Genomic DNA, 16455 nt, shown 5'->3' with positions numbered 1-16455 from the left:
GTGTATAAGGAGTGTGAGGGAGGAGCAGTGTGGTGGGCGGCTGGTGCTGCCATCTGGGGCCGGGGGAGCGCCTGCGCCCCGCCGCCTGAGCCGAGCCTCAGTCAACTTCCGTCTGCGGTGGTAGTTGTGTGCAGGCTGTGGCACTGGGCCTCCTCGGTGATTTATCTTGGCTCTATTGACTGTGATACTATATTATGTAAAGCTAAAGGTGTTTCGAGTGTTGTAGTGCTTGACTACAGTGATTACCATCGCCTTTTTCTACACTAATGAGTCAAAATGGCCGATACCGATGTCCAGAGCAACGATGTAGACAACTTGAAGGCAGCGGCAGAAGGTGGGTGTTGGCGGCGCCCCTGGCGGCCGGGTGCTCCCTGGCCCCTCACAGTCTCTCCTCACAGTCACTCTAGGGGCCTGGAGTGACTGGTGGTGGTGAGGGACGGCCCTCCTAGTCACTCGGCGCCAGGATTCCCCATTCGGTGGTTGACATTTAATAGCTTTTGAACCAGAGCCAATAACAGAGGCCAAGTAGTGTTTTGATGTCCACCGTGATTGTCAGTGTTCCCTCCCGGCCCACTACCATGTGTGCTCTCTTGTCCTCCTTAATATTTGCCAAATAATTAAGTCAAGCGGTAGAGATGTTTTACTTCACAAGTCCCAGCTGTGTCTGGGTACAAGTATGAACAACCCAGCGGGTTTTCTTCCTATTGGGGAGTGTTGTACATGCTGCTATGGCGGTGTGTCCACTCAAGATGAGTGGCGCTGCCCAATAAACTCGCCCCTCGGGGCAAAATTTAAATTTCATTTCATTTATGTCTTGAGGTGTGAGGTGCACAGATGTGTGGAGGGGGGGGGGGGAGCTGTGTGAGAGTAACTGTAGACTGTCCTCACAACAGTCCTTCCACTCTCACCAGCAAGGATTGGCTGGAATTTTTGTACAGTAGTGTTATTCATTTTGTGTTTATTCGTTTAATGTGCATTTATTTTAGCTCGCTTATTACCCAATAGATTTAAACTATTGACACTTATCAATGTTAGCATAGTGGCATGTAAAAAATATACAGTATGTTAAAGGCTAAAAATGGACCGCACCGATTTGTTCGTAAGCAAAGCACGTATCAAGCGCGACATTCTTCATTGTCAACAATTGCTTATAAAATTGGCTGTGTTCTAAGAAATACAAATTGCCTTATACAGGAACCAAATTAGGAGAAGTGGTAAGCCAGTATAACAATATAACGCAAACAAGGGATACAAGGACAGGCTAGGGGGGAAGGAGCAAAGGAACACTTCCCAAACACTAGGACCATCGGGGGATCAAATACTGACCAGGAAGACGTGAGACTATCACTGTGTTGACCAGTCCGAGCAGCGGGGAGACTATTAAACCAGCATATCACAATGAGGGTTCCACAGAACCGCAAGGTACTTGGTGGTTCTGCAAGAGAGATAACTAGGGTAATTCTAATCATATGTAGATGTATTTTTGTTTAATTTAACCAGTATCGAGAGCAAAGAAAGGAATTTTCTCCTTTCAGTTGACAATGAAATCTGTATTTTTTTTTTGTTGACCAAACCACACACTAGAAAGTGAAGGGACGATGACGTTTCGGTCAGTCCTAGACCTTTCTCAAGTCGATTGTGTCAATATTATATCTATTTTTTTTAATTACAGTATGTCCCAGAATTATTTAAAGGGTTCCACAGGGATATAGTATAAAGGTTGAGAAATGTTGCATTAGACACTTTGCATATTCATATTTAGACCTAAGCAAGCTGAATGTTAAAGTAGAAATTGGTTGCCCAAATGCAACTATGTATTGTATAAAATTTAAAATTTTGGAAAATGCCAGTCTACATAACCGTTGAATAACCGCCACTCACAGCTACTTGACCATTACGACAAAATCACTGAGGCATTAGAAGAAAAACAGAATGCAGATGTGTTATACACGAATTTTGCAAAGGCATTCAATAAATGTAACCATGGAATGATAGCACACAAAATGAGGTCAATGGGAATAACTGGTAGAGTAGGATGCTGGATACTCAGTTTTCTGTCGAACAGAACAGATTAACGGTCATCCATATAACTTCGAGTTTAAGCGCAGTTACAAGCTCTGTACCTCAAGGTACAGTCCTTGCATCACTGCTTTTCCTTATTCTCATATCAAATATACTGTAGACTCGAATACGAGGCGCAGCTTTGTATCATCTTTTGCAGATGACACAAAAATCAGCATGAAAATTACCTCTGCTGAAGACATTGAAAACCTACAAGCAGATATTTATAAAGTTTTCGACTGGGCAGCAGAAAATAACATGATGTTTAACAGCGATAAATTTCAGGTACTCAGATACGGTAAAAATCAAAGCCTTAAACATAATAGAGGGTGCAAAACAGTCAAATTTGCCCATAGTAGGAAAGCAACATGTAAAGGATTTGGGAATAATGATGTCTGATGACCTAACATTTAGGGAGCATAACCAGGCAAATATTGCAGCAGCCATAATAATGATAGGATGGATTATAAGAACTTTCAAATCCAGGGATCCCATCACAATGGTTGTTCTCTTCAAATTACTTGTGGTGTCCCGTCTTGAGTACTGCTCAATACTCATTCCCCCATTCAGAGCAGGAGAGATTGCTGAAATAGAGGGAGTACAGAGACCGTATACGGTAAAAGTTGACGTGTTAAAGCTCTAAATTATTGGGATCGTCTCGAAGCTCTCCAAATGTACTCACTAGAAAGGAGACGAGAGATATCAAATAATATACATGTGGAAAATACTGGAGGGCCAGGTCCCAAATCTGCACAGTAAAATAACAACATACTGGAGTGAACAATATGGAAGAAAATGCAGAATAGAACCAGTGAAAAGCAAGGGTGCCATAGGCACAATAAAAGAACACTGTATAAACATCAGAGGTCCACGGTTTTTAACATCCTCCCAGCGAGTATAAGAAATATTGCCGGAACAATAGTGGACATCTTCAAGAGAAAACTAGATAGTTTTCTCCAAGGAGTGCCTGACCAACCAGGCTGTGGTGGGTATGTGGGCCTGTGGGCTGCTGCAAGCAACAGCCTAGTGGACCAAACTCTCACAAGTCAAGCCTGGCCTCGGGCCGGGCGTGGGGAGAACAACAACTCCAAGAACCCCATCAAGCAGGTATAAGCAGATATTGGTCTGATAATGAGGCTTCAGGTTACATTGTACATTAATAGTTTGATTACAAATTCTCACACATAACCTACCAATCCAGGACACCTGCTTGATGGGATTCTGGGATTTGCTCTCCCCAAGCCCAGCCCTAGGCCAGGCATGATTTGAGTGTTTGGTCCACCAGGCTGCTGCTTGGAGCGGCCCGCAGGCCCACATATCTACCACAGCCCAGTTGGTCCGGCACTCCTTGAAGAAAACTATCTAGTTTTCTCTTGAAGATGCCCAAGGTTGTAACAGCAATATTTCTTATACTCGCTGGGAGAATGTTGAACCGTAGACCTCTGATGTTTATACAGTGTTCTCCGATTGTGCTTATGGCACCCCTGCTATTCACTGGTTCTATTCTGCATTTTCATCCATATCATTCACTCCAGTACAGTATGTTGATATTTTACTGTGTAGATTTGGGACCTGGCCCTCTAGTATGTATTTTCCATGTGTATATTATTTGATACCTCTCTCGTCTTCTTTCTAGTGAGTACATTTATAGAGATTTGAGATGATCCCAATAATTTAGGTGCTTTATCGTGTCTATGTAGTGTATGCTGTATGTTCTCTGTATTCCCTCTATTACTCCCAGCTTCGAGGCGAAAGTGGCAGCAGCCTTCACCCAACAGCTGGAGTCCCCCAAGGGTTGTGCCTGAACCTGGTCCTCTTCACCATTTTCATAAATGACATGCCCCAACCAGAGTACAGGGACACCATCATCGTCCAATTTTCTGATGACGTAACACGTGTAATAACATTTAACCCAAGCAGCCAAACATGCGACTGTAACCCGTAAGGCAAATGTAGAACTAGCCAGGACTGCTAACTGGGAAAGAAAATGGAGGACCACCACTAACCCAGACAAGATCCAAATAAGCACTGTCGGCTGTATGGCCTTCTCAATCAAAGATGAGGAAGGGGGGGATAAGGATCAGGGGTGAACCCATAGCCATCTCAGACTCCAACACAATGCTTGGATACAACTTCAACAGGCTACTCAACTCCACCTAGTACGTCTCTCAGAACACAGCGATGGCTAGGGGTTCCCTGTCGAGGCTATTCCGCTTCAGGCAAGCCCCATTCCACATCAAGCTCCACCTGTACAGAATGATATTAAGGCCTAGCCTGGAGTACCCTTACGTTTCTCCTGAACCTTACCAACAAAACCAACATGTTGAAGCTCAAAAGGGTCCAAAACAAAGCGCTTCGCTTCACGGCGGGCCTGTTGCTAGCAGACAGGGTAAGAACAGACCAGATCAATGAGACTCAACATGATGCCAATGAACACCAGGCTCAGCTACTTGGCCAGAAGGCAGCTATATTGCATGAAGCACATGCATGTCCCAGACCCCGAAGAACCCCACGAAGCAGTAAACACCACCCGTGACTACGAGATCCATGAACCACCACACAGAACCAGAAGAATCACTCTCCAACAAAGTGATTACACATCCATGATCAGGCCTTCCTGAGACCTCAAATACTAAGTGGTCTGCCAGCTGACCCAGATGAGTGGTCTATCCTGGACCCGATTTATACTTTAAAAAAAAAATACAAATAACAAAGAACTTTTTTGTGCAACTAGAAAAGTAACTACCCTGGTGTTGCTTAGATTAATCTCCTGTAGCCAACTCCAATGGCTTTAGGGTTTCCAGACACCAGCTAGGACACAAACACTAGCCACCCAGCCAATGTAGTGACAACCCAACATACCACATACTCAAACAAGACACACACACATGCCAACCCATGGTGGACAGGCCACCGAACTTTCAAACCTCCTTTCTCTACACCTGCATCCTCTTCCAGAATTTCACCTCTCTATCCACTCTCACTCCCCCCCCCCCCATCCTTTCCAAACCCCTTGGACATCAAAGCGAAACGTTCCCTGAACTCCATCTATTTCTGCAATCTCTCCTGCTCTAAAGGGGGGAAGTGAGTACTGAGCAGTACTGAAGACGGGACAGCACAAGTGACTTGAAGAGTACAACCATTGTGATGGGATCCCTGGATTTGAAAGTCCTCGTAATCCATCCTATCATTTTTCAGGCTGACGCAATATTTGCCTGGTTATGCTCCCTAAACATTAGGCCATCAGACATTATTATTCCCAAATCCTTTACATGTTGCTTTCCTACTATGGGCAGATTTGATTGTGTTTTATACCCTGTATTATGTTTAAGGTTCTCATTTTTACCATACCTGAGTACCTGGAATTTATTGCTGTTAAACATCATGTTATTTTCTGTTGCCCAGTCGAAAACTTTATTAATATCTGCTTGTAGTTTTTCAATGTCTTCAGCAGAGGTAATTTTCATGCTGATTTTTGTGTCATCTGCAAAGGATGATACAAAGCTGTGACATGTATTTGAGTGTATATCTGATATGAGAATAAGGAACAGCAGTGGTTCAAGGACTGTACCATGAGGTACAGAGCTTTTAACTGCGCTTGGACTTGATTTTATATGGTTGACTGTTACTCTTTGTGTTCTGTTCGACAGAAAACTCAGTATCCAGCGTCCTACTTTACCAGTTGTTCCCATTGACCTCATTTTGTGTGCTATCACTCCGTGATCACATTTATCGAATGCCTTTGGGAAGTCCATGTACTGGGTATACCACATCTGCATTCTGTTTTTCTTCCAATGCTCATGCCTCTAATGCCTCTTCTAGTAAGTGATTTTGTCATAGTGGTCAAGTAGCTGTGAGAGGCATGATCTTCCCACTCTAAATCCATGTTGGCCTGAATTGTGGAGGTCATTGATTTCCATGAAACTAGTGACCTGACTCCTGATCACACTCAAATACTTTTATTGTGTGGGACGTTAGTGCAACTGGTCTTTGCCGATGCTCTGCTCCCTCCCTTATGTAGAGGAGCTGTTTGCTGCTTTAAGCGCGTCTGGTATCTCTCCAGTGTCCAAGCTCTTCCTCCACACTATACCGAGTGCCTGCACTACCGGCACTTTGCATTTCTTTACTGCACATTATATACTGTACATTTGGTAATGTGTGAAGCATATAGTTCATTAAAGATTCTTGCTATTGCAGTAAAAATCCTAGGGCTACATTCTTTGTTGAACGCTGTTATTTTTTATATAGAAAGTAATTTTCAGTATTGAGAGAGAGAGAGAGATGGTGGCAGAAAATAATTTGCATACACTGTACTAAACAACACCCTAACCTAATAGTGCATGAACCCTGAAAATTAAACAAGCATTTCATGTGCACAATATATAGCATAGTTGCCTCCTAGTTTTATCACTGCCTCTTCGAGATAGTGATAAAACTCATGGTATCTATGAACATGGTTAGAAATGTAACAATTACTACAGTCTGAACTGTTTTTTCCATGTACAGTACAGTATTGTGCATCATAATGGGCATTGTTGTCGTTATACATGCAGTATAATTATAATGACTCCACATAATGCTATTAGTATAATGTCGCACCCATAACATGCAACACAATCAAGAAGAACATTGGCAAATTAGTAGTCAAAATTCCCAGGTGTGGATGGAATTCAATTCAAAGTTGTAGTGGAACTGGCAGATGCACTGTGCTTACCACTGACACTCCTTTTCATAAAATCTGTGGACCAATGGATAGTTCCTCTAGATTGGAAATAAATAAATGATACCCCAATTTAAAAAAAAGGCAGAAAGAGCTCCACAAAAAACTACCACCTGATCAGCTTGGCATCACACATCTGCAAGCTCATGGAGAAAATCCTAAGGGAGGGAATCCTTCACCATCTCGATCAATCTTGTAAAATCAACAAAACATGGGTGGCTGTGGTGGGTATGTGGGCCGCTCCAAGCAACAGCCTGGTGGACCAAACTCTCACAAGTCAAGCCTGGCCTCGGGCCGGGCTTGGGCAGTAGAAGAACTCCCAGAACCCCATCAACCAGGTTATAAACCTGCTTGCATTTATAGAAATGGTAACCAGCTATTCAAAGGACTTCTGGTAGATGTAGTTTACACAAACTTTGCTCAAACTTTTGACAAGGTACCACATGAAAGACTATCAAGGAAACTACAGACATATGGAGTAAATTAGTAGAATACTAGATTGGATAAAGCAATGGTTAAAACAAAGAAAACAAAGGGTCATGCTAAATGGGAAGGAATCTGACTTGAGATATGTGGCGAGTGGTTTTCAACACGGGTTCACGGGTCCATTTTGGGGTCAACCCATTTTGTCATATATAGTACATAAATGATAGATGAGAATATTACAAACCATATCATCAGACCTGCAGATGACACTTAAGATTTATTGTAAAGTGGGAAGTGAAAATGATATTGAGGCTTTTAAAAGAGATCTATATGAACTCCACAAGTGGTCAGAAGACTGGTAAATGCTTTTCAATATCAATAAATGCTAGACCTTGCATGTGGGGCATAACAATCCACGCCACAACTACCAAATTAACTGCATTACCCCACAGCAAATTTGTGAAGAAAATGATCTTGGAGTCAGTGTTCATCATTCACTGAAAGTTGCACAACAAGTAGAAACAGCAGTAAAAAAAACTAACCAAATCCTTGAAATAATCAAGTATACCTTTGACTTTAAGGAAAAGAAGGTAGTCATTCAATTGTATTAAACTCTGGTGTGCCCTCACCTGGATTATTACATCCAGGCATGGAGACCTGATCTTCAGGAAGACACAGCTTCATTGGAGAAAGTTCATCACTGTGCAACAAAAATAATTCTAGAAAGTTCATCACCAGGCAACAAGAGTAATTCCAGAACTAAGTCATCTCTCATATCAGGACAGGTTGAAGGCCACAGGGCTTAACAACACTGCAAGCCAGGCATGATTGGGCTGATCTCATTCAAATGTTGAAACTGCTGAACAATTTAGATGATGTTGATCCAGACAACTTCTTCGAAAGGTCAGATGATGGGCAAATGAGGAGTAACGGTTTCAAGCTCGTGAAGCCACAATGAAGGACCGAAGAAAAAAAAGTGGCTTATTCACCCAAAGGGTTATAAATCCATGGAACTGTCTACCCGCCAAAGCTGTAAATGCCAAAACTCTGCCGAACTTTAAAATCCAGCTATAAAAAATCATCAGGACAAATAGGTGACCTTTGACAAGCCGCCGGCTTTCTGTCCTCATCGAGTCACGACTGTGTTAGTTACGCTCAAATACATTCAAGTAGTGTGACTTTTCCATTATGCCCTAATGTTGATAGAATTGTCTCTTTGTGTATCCTTTGCACTTCTTCTCAACTGGGCTATTTTGCACCTTTGCTTGGAATCCTGGTTCTGTAAGGATTTATTCCTGTGTAGTCTTTTTTGTTTTGTTTTCCAAGTGTAAAGGGTCCGTCTAATTACCACAAGCTACCACAAACTACACAAACTTCAGAAAGCTTCCTGGCAATACGTTAGTAATGAATAAATATGATATATTAAGTTAGGCTGACCTAACCTAACCTATCCTAACCTAACCTAACCTAACCTAACCTAACCTAACCTAACTTAACCAAACCTAACCTAACCTAACCGAAGCTTGGATCGTCGACTTGATTTGGCGTCACCAGCTTTTTATTTTCGTCTAATTTCTTTATAAAAAGATACTTTTTCAGATTAAAATTATGTTTTTTCGTGTTGTACAGTACATTCAGCACCAACATTATAATGAGTAAATATATCATATTTATTCATTACTAACGTATTGCCAGGAAGCTTTCTGAAGTTTGTGTAGTCTGTGGTAGCTTGTGGTAATTAGACGGACCGAGTGTAAATTATAGTACTGTATCTCTTGCCTGCACTCTGAAATGCATACAACCAAAGATATTTATGCATTCTCAATAATCAAGATGTATTATTGAATGGATTTGGGCAGTAAAAGATATCTGCACATTCAGAGAAAGGTCAGTAGCTTCTCTAGATTTGAATGGGGCTCTTAGACTGCAACACTATTCTGCTCTAGAGAGCACTAGTGTCTTAGAAAGTACCATCATTGGTCTGGTGTTTGAAAAATTGTTATCCAGCCAGCCATTTCTCTTGTTATTGTGACTGCTACTTTACTGTGTTCTTTAAAAGTAAGGTCGCTGAAATGATTACACTCAATTCTACTGAATAGCCATTTTTTCTATAGTGGTTTGAACGAGTTCCTGTGGTTCATTGAGACTTGGTTTGCATCTGTTTTGGAGGTTGCCATGTCCTCTAGAGCATTTACTCTCAGAAATCGTAGTGTCGTCAGTGAAGGTCGTTATAGTACTATACAGTAGTTTGCATTTGGATTTTACTTTGTTGACTATTGTGTTTCTCTGGTTTCTGCTCATTAGGAAATTAAAGGTGTATCTGTCCACATTTCTAGTAATTACTTACATAGGCTTTAGTGTGCAATTAAACCACCTTGAGGTTACCTTGAGGTGCTTCCGGGGCTTAGTGTCCCCGCGGCCCGGTCGTCGACCGGGTCACATTTTTCTACAGCTTTTGCAAAAATTGTGTATATTACCTATTGGTAAGCATTTTGCTTGTTTTAATTCATCCAAGACCTTGTCATAGTGCTCTAGCAATTGATAGAGGCAGAAACTCTGCTTTAAACCCATGCTGTCCAGGGTCATGTAGATGCTGTGATTTCATGTTATAATATTATGTAACAAATTTATATTGTATTTGAATCCCTGGGCAAGAAGTGATATACTGTAATTGCATATGCATGTAAAGTGTCAAAAAGTGTTATTCTCCCTCAACCTTAGCTTTGGCCTTTGGTCTAGCTTCAAGACATCCCACATAATAAAAGTTTTTGAGAGTGATCAGGAGTCAGCTCCAGTTTTATGGAGACCAATGACTTCCACAACTTGTGTCAACATGGAATTAGAGTGGGAAGATCCTGCCTTGCGCAGCTACTTGACTACTATGACAAAATCACTGATGCATTAGAAGAACAGAATGCAGATGTGAGATACATGGACCTCGCAAAGGCATTTGATAATTGTGCCCATGGAGTGATAGCCCACAAAATGAGATCATTAGGAATAACAGGCAAAGTAGAGTGATAGATATTCACTTTTATTTCAAACCAAATGCAAAGAGTAACCCTCAACCAAATAAAATAGTCAAAGTGCAGTTAAAAGCTCTGTACCTCATGGCACAGTTCTTGCACCACTACTTTTCCTTATTCTCATATTAGATATAGACAAAAATACAAGTTACAGCTTTGTCATCTTTTGCAGATGACACAAATACTGTATCAGCATAAAAATTACTTGTGTAGAAGGCATTGAAAAACTACAAGCTGATATTAATAGTTTGTTTTGGGGCAGAAAATAACATGTTAAAGAGAGAGACTAGGTACTGTACTTAGGTATGATAAAAATTAAGACCTTAAACAGAATACAGGTTACAAAACAATCAAATCTGCCCATAGTAGGCAAGCAGCATGCAAAGGATCTGGGAGTAATAATGTCTGACAACTTGATGTGTCAGGAACATAATCAATTCAATATAGCATCAGCTAGAAAAATTATAGGATCAAATATGAGAACCATCAAATCCAGGGATCCCATCTCAATGCTCATGCTATTCAAATCACTGTTGCCATCCTGCCTGAGTACTGCTGGATACTCACTTTTCCCTTCAGAGCAGGAGAGAGTGCTGAAATAGAGGGAATACAGGGAACACGAATGGCACGAATAGACATAATAAAGCATTAAATTACTAAATTAAAATTACTGTAAATTATTGTATTGAGATCATCTCAAAGCTCACAAAATGTACTCTAGAAGAGAGATAAGAGAAAGATCAAGTAATGTATTCATAGAAAATACTGGAGGGCTAGGTCACATTTACACAGTGAAATATCAACATATTGGAGTGAACGATATAGAAGGACGTGCAGAATAGAGCCAGTGAAGAGTAGAGGAGTCATAGGCACAATCAGAGAACTCTGATTGTGCTCAAGAACTCAATATCTTCCCAGCAAGTACAAAAAAAAAAAAAAAAAAATTGCCAGAACAAAAGTGGGAGTCTTCAAGAAAAAAAATGGACTCTTTTCTGCAAGACATCCTGTACCAATCGGGCTGTAGTGGATATGCGGGCATTCAGGCCACTCCAAGCAACAGCCTGTTGGACCATGCTCACAAAAGTCAAGCCTGGCACCTGAAATGGAAGCACCTACCTTGAGGTTACCTTGAGGTGCTTCCGGGGCTTAGTGTCCCCGCGGCTCGGTCGTCGACCAGGCCTCCTCGTTGCTGGACTGGTCAACCAGGCTGTTGGACGCGGCTGTTTGCAGCCTGACGTATGAGTCACAGCCTGGTTGATCAGGTATCCTTTGGAGGTGATTATCCAGTTCTTTCTTGAACACTGTAAGGGGTCAGCCAGTTATGCCCCTTATGTGTAGTGGAAGCGTGTTGAACAGTCTTGGGCCTCTGATGTTGATGGAGTTCTCTCAGAGTACCTGTTGCACCTCTGCTTTTCAATGGGGGTATTCTGCACATCCTGCCATGTCTTCTGGTCTCGTGTGATGTTATTTCTGTGTGCAGGTTTGGGACCAGCCCCTCTACTATTTTCCACGTGTAAATTATTGTGTATCTCTCCTGCCGGTGCTCAAGGGAATACAGCTTTAGGGTCTTCAGTCGGTCCCAGTAGTTTAGATGTTTTACTGAGTGGATTCTAGCAGTAAAGGATCGCTGCACACTCTCCAGGTCAGCAATTTCTCCAGCTTTGAAAGAGGCTGTCATTGTGCAGCAGTACTCCACTCTAGAGAGCACTAGCGTTTTGAAAAGTATCATCATCGATATAGCATCTCTAGTGTGAAAAGTTCTCGATATCCAACCTGTCATTTTTCTTGCAGTTGTGACGGCTACTTTATTGTGTCCTTTAAAGGTAAGGTCTTCCGACATGAGTACACCCAAATCCCTTGTATTACTTTTTCGTTCTGTTATGATTTGACCGAGTTTTGTACGTGGTTTCCGTTTTTATATTTTAATTTTTTCCGTAGCCCAATCTTGCCTACTACTCATCTAAAAGTGAGACAATTGTCTCACTTTTAGATGAGTACTAGGCAACCTTGAAGTAATGTACTGTATTTGGATAGTACCTGGATGAGGTTCTGGGAGTTCTTTTACTTCCCAGGCCCAGCCCAAGGCCACCTTGTTACCTTACCTTGTGATGGTTTCGGGGCTTGGCTTCTCTGCGGCCTGGTTATTGCCCAGGCCTCCTCGTTGCTAGACTGGTCAACCAGGCTGTTGGACGAGGCTGCTCGCAGCCTGACATGAATCACAGCATGGTTGTTCCAGTATCCTTTGAAGATGTTGATAGAGTTCTCTCACTGTGAGGAATCGGCCAGGTATGCCCCTTATGTGCAGTGGACGTGAGTTGAAGTCTCAGACCTCTCATGTTGATAAGAGTTCTCTCTCAGAAGACCTTTGCTTCAGACAGCTTTAGGAAATGTTCTGAAGGTATTTAATGCTGTAGACTTCTTATCTAGAGTTGTTACAATTTGTCACTGCTCTAGATAAGAAGTCAACAGCCTTCAAGTAACCTTGAAGACATCTTCCCTAAGCTGTTTAAGGTAAAGATTAAAGCAAAGTTAGGGGGTAATAATATCCATTTTCTATATTTTGAAGGCATAAGCAATTAGAAAATAACACTTATTGCCCAAAGACACATTGCTGAATAGTGCAATTATGTCTTTGCTCTACTGGAAGAGTATTAAGAAGTAAGATCATAAAATACATACTCACAGCATCTCCATAACCCTGGGCAAAATGGTTTCAGAACAGGGTGCTCTTGCCTATCAGAGTTGCTGGACCACAATGCCATGGCCTTAGATGCCATGCAAGACATGCAAAACGCTGATGTACCTGCCTGGTGGGGTTCTGGGAGTTCTTGTACTCCCTAAGCCCGGCCCGAGGCCAGGCTTGTGTTTTACAGATTTCACAAATGCCTTTGACAAATGTGATCATGGTGTTATTGTACACAAAATGCGTTCAAAAGGAATTACCGGGAAAATAGGCAGATGGATGTACAATTTCCTGACTAACAGAACCCAGTGTGTAATAGTCAACAAAATAAAATCCGGACCATCAACCGTGAAGAGCTCAGTCTCCCAGGGTACTGTGCTTTTTTCCGGTACTTTTTCTCATTGTTATATCGGACATACACAAGAACACAATCTATAGTACCATATCATCCTTTGCAGATGACACTAGGATTTTTGAGAGAACATAGAGGACCCAACAAACCTATAATCAGATTTATTAATTGGGATTCAGAAAATAATATGGTATTTAATGAAAATAAGTTTCAGGTCCTGCACTACTGAAAAAAAATATAAAAACAGAAACCACGTACAAAACGCATTCAAATCATACCATAGAACGAAAAAGCAATGTAAAGGATTTGGGTGTATTTATGTCAAAATACCTTACCTTTAAAGAACACAATAAAGTAGCCATCACAACTGCAAGGAAAATGACAGGTTGGATAACAAGAACTTTTCAAACAAGAGATGCTATACCTATGATGATACTTTTCATAGAATATGATACAATGATGATCAACCAGCCTGTGCTTCATATGTCAGGCTGCGAACAGCCGCATCCAGCAGCCTGGTTGACCAGTCCAGCAACCAGGAAGTCTGGTCCAGGACCGGGCAGCAGGAACATTGAGCCCAGAAATTATTGCAGGGTAACTGCAAGGTAGGTACTACTCTGTGGAGGAGTACGATTCCTGCTGATTTTAAGTGTCTGGGATAATATTAGTATCCATTACGTTTCCAAATTATGTTTAGAGCCTATGATAGAGGTTTTTAGTGTTAAATATATAGAACTCCAGGAATCTCGGTGGAGATTGTCCATGTAGAGTGCCCATGGGTATACTATCCATGGCTACTATACAGTACAGTATGTACTTCAAAATTTGAACTGTACTTCAAAAAGTACTGTACTTTCTCTTATAATCTCTTTATTTTTCTGTATAACCATCTCGTTCTTTACTGTTCCATTTCTGAGAGTGTGGGGCATTTGATTAGTTTTTTTATTTGTTTTCTTTGCCTATAGAGAGTAAACTGTTCTCGTTCCACTATGACATTTTTCTTGTTTTTCTTGTTTTTGTCAGTTGACAAAAGAGCACTCTCAGACAGCGAAAACGTATGTATTTGTAAAAACGTATTTTTTTATGTACAAAAACAGCACTCTCGCATTTGCATATGTGTAGTGCTGCATGCCTGTTCTTTTGTTGTATTTCTGAGATTTTGGTTTATTAGTTCCCAGTTAATCAATTCATTAATAAAATTGAATTGGCAAAATTCCCCTCTTGGCTTTGAGACTAACTGTGCAGGTATGTTGTCCTTGCTTGGCTAAATTTTAGTTAGGTTGTGACCTAAGTAATGTGTTCTTTTTAATAATTATATTTAGTTGTGAAAAAATTTTCAAGGGTATTTTTGTTTCTGTAGGTTCTGCTTTTTTCTGTTAATTTAGTTTTTTCTTCATATGATATTTGCCTCATTTATTTACTGGAGATAACATAAATTTATTAAGCCTTCCCAGCATATTTGTGAGGGTTGTGATTTATTGCTGCGCTGTCACTTTCAATATTCTGTGTAGAAATGGAAATAGAAACAATGTAATCTAAGATGGACAAACCACACACCAGATGATGAAGCGATGACGTTCCGGTCCGTCCTGGACCATTATTAAGTCGACAGTCAACTTGATAATGGCCCAGGACGGACTGAAACATCGTCATCTTCTCATCTTCTGGTGTGTGGTTTAGTCATATCATCTTCAGCCATGTTATTATGACTCTCTGCCTGTGTAACCTAAGATATTGAACTGACATGACCTACCACCCCGCCCCTCCCCCATGAAAATTAAATTAATCTTGGTAGCCAAGCGTACATGGTTCTGAATCTTTTAAAATAATCAATTGGTTTTTGTATGCCCTTTGTTTTTAAAAATATTTGACATTCTTTTATATTACTGCTCTGCTATCTTGTCTTGGCTGTCTACCCAACCTATGAAAATGGGAAAGGTAGTAATGATGATTTATCAGTCAACTGTCTTCCCTCCTGTCCCTTTACTACCACTTTACTACTCCTGTCCCTTTACTTTTCTATCCCTCTTAACTGAAAATACTGCCAGCACCACTAGGCATTGATTTTGTCATCATTTATGGCCACACAATGTTCAGGGTTTTTTCTAAAAGGGAGAGGAAAGAGAAAAGGAAAGTGTTGGTGACCTGATATGATCTTCAGTTTGAAGCATAGTGGGATCAACAAGAAAAAACCTTCTGGTGGGAGCTGTTCTCTCTGTACCTGCCTTGCCCAGAGATTAACTTCAGCCACTTTTTGTGGGGCTTCTCTCCTTTGTCGGGTGTTAGTGCAAACACGTAGTCCTGACAAGTTTTTATTTTAATCTGAAGTTATATGTTGGTGTGTTTGAATGCACTCGTCTAAATATTTTTCTTGATATTGATTGGTTAATGCAATGTCTCAGTTCCTTTATGTAAATTGCTGCATTTGTTTTTTTAAACTGTGTAGGCCTATGTAGTTTGATTCACTGATATTCCATTCTTGCCAGTTCCATCTGCTTCCAACTTTTATGCTGAAACATTCTAATATTAGTTTATTTCCATTTTAAATGTCTAAATATGTTTTCTGGTTCATCTATTTCTTTCTTTAAATATCTATGTGGTGAACTCCATTTCTAATAGTTTTTCACTGCACTGTGGATTGTCTTCTCAATTCTGGGAGAAGCCTCAATTCATACAGTATATCTACACTGTATATTATTTATGTCTATGCAGCATATCTCTCTCTGGCTCTCTCTCTCTCTCTGGCTCTCTCTCTCTCTCTGGCTCTCTCTCTCTCCCTGGCTCTCTCTCTCTCCCTGGCTCTCTCTCCCTGGCTCTCTCTCCCTGGCTCTCTCTCTCTCCCTGGCTCTCTCTCTCTCCCTGGCTCTCTCTCTCTCCCTGGCTCTCTCTCTCTCTCCCTGGCTCTCTCTCTCTCTCCCTGGCTCTCTCTCTCTCTCCCTGGCTCTCTCTCTCTCTCCCTGGCTCTCTCTCTCTCTCCCTGGCTCTCTCTCTCTCTCCCTGGCTCTCTCTCTCTCTCCCTGGCTCTCTCTCTCTCTCCCTGGCTCTCTCTCTCTCTCCCTGGCTCTCTCTCTCTCTCCCTGGCTCTCTCTCTCTCTCCCTGGCTCTCTCTCTCTCTCCCTGGCTCTCTCTCTCTCCCCCTGGCTCTCTCTCTCTCTCTCCCTGGCTCTCTCTCTCTCTCCCTGGCTCG

General features: G+C 41.5%; 1 long non-coding RNA gene across 1 annotated transcript in view; it reads left to right on the top strand.

Annotated features, from left to right (window-relative positions):
• Positions 1-99: 99 nt before the first annotated feature.
• Positions 100-16455, top strand: part of LOC138367865 (uncharacterized) — a 150933-nt gene continuing 134577 nt past the window's right edge. The window contains exon 1 of the long non-coding RNA XR_011229431.1: positions 100-334. This is a non-coding gene — a long non-coding RNA (uncharacterized lncRNA). The remainder of the gene's footprint in view (positions 335-16455) is intronic.

Source organism: Procambarus clarkii, chromosome 23 (assembly GCF_040958095.1).
Source record: "Procambarus clarkii isolate CNS0578487 chromosome 23, FALCON_Pclarkii_2.0, whole genome shotgun sequence".
Classification (NCBI taxonomy): Eukaryota; Metazoa; Arthropoda; class Malacostraca; order Decapoda; family Cambaridae; genus Procambarus; species Procambarus clarkii.
Note: the sequence above shows the minus strand (reverse complement) of the source record. Positions and strands in the feature narration are given on the sequence as shown.